Below are 1,210 nucleotides of genomic sequence, written 5' to 3'. Positions count from 1 at the left end.
GGGGGAGTCAATTGGGGAAAAAGGAGATTTATGTAAACTTTAGACAATAAAAAAAGGAGGGGGAAGCAGGGTTATAATTAGACGCTACCGTCCTCCTCCCGAAGCCTCGCTCTCCCTGTCCTCCATGCCCCAGGTTTCCAGCCACACTTGACAGATGACAAGAACCTGCGTCCCTTTATCCTCCCTCAAAGACGATGCTTCTGAAGGAGGATGCCCCGCATCTTAAAAAGAAAACACTTGTGAGAGGATCTCAAAGGGGAAGAAAATTAAGCAAAGGAAATACTTCAAAAGCAGGTTCCGCAGGCGAAGTGCTGAGCCCGGAACAACAGAGCGAGTCTACTCCCAGCCTGACCAGCCAAGCGTTTGCCCCCCATTCTCCACCTCACACCTCCTGATCCCCAAGCCCCAGGCTCAGCCCGCAGACCCCCTGATGTGCTGAGACTGGAGGGATTGGGGGGCAGGGAGGGGGGTTCCCTGCAGGCCGCCAGGGCTCCGCCCACCTCTCCCTGGAAATGCTCTCTTTTCGGAATGCCAGTTTCCAAGTCAGGAATTTGCCTTTGAACAGACTTAATCCTTGAAAGGGAACCGTTCTGGTCTGTGATTACCATGCTGACATACTAGGTTGTAACAGCCACCCATGTGCGCACACAAATCCACACACGTGCGCACACAAATCCACACACGTGCACACACACAGCCACACCGAGTTCTGGAAGAAGTAGGCTGTGCTGAGTGTCCCTGCCCTGTGAGACATGTCCCTGGGAGGGACTTGGGAATGCTCTCTTCCCTCACCCACGCCCCTGCTTATGTAGGTAAGGGACTGCTGGCTGCAAAGTAGGAGAAACAAAATCACATCCTCTCTGGTTTTCATTTTGGAAAAGCCAATGGCAGGTTGCTCAGGAAATACCATAGGTGACCCTGGAGCGCAGAGTGCAGGGGCCGAGGGGGACGGGGGATTGGGAGGGGAAGACAGCACAGCGCAGAGCTGGGTGACTTAGAAGGGCTTTGGGTTGGGCTGTGAAACAAGGTTGGCGGTTGGTGGCTCCTGCTGATCAGGAAGGTTCCAGGAAAGGCATCAGGGGTCAGGGCCCATCGCTGGGATCTGCTTCGGGGGTGGGGGTGTATGAGACCCTTGAAATCGTTTGGTCTTGGCCCCGCCAAGGCAACCACAGCGGAACTCGAAATTCCTAAATCTAGGAGCTTTTTTCAT

The 1,210-nt window shown here is 54.2% G+C and overlaps 1 protein-coding gene across 1 annotated transcript in view; it reads right to left on the bottom strand.

Moving 5' to 3' along the window:
* TENM3 (teneurin transmembrane protein 3) overlaps positions 1-1,210 on the bottom strand; it is a 420,114-nt gene that overhangs the window by 217,168 nt on the left and 201,736 nt on the right. The gene's annotated exons all lie outside the window — the stretch shown is intronic.

Source organism: Myotis lucifugus, unplaced genomic scaffold (genome assembly GCF_000147115.1).
Source record: "Myotis lucifugus unplaced genomic scaffold, Myoluc2.0 scaffold_154, whole genome shotgun sequence".
Lineage (NCBI taxonomy): Eukaryota > Metazoa > Chordata > Mammalia > Chiroptera > Vespertilionidae > Myotis > Myotis lucifugus.
Note: the sequence above shows the minus strand (reverse complement) of the source record. Positions and strands in the feature narration are given on the sequence as shown.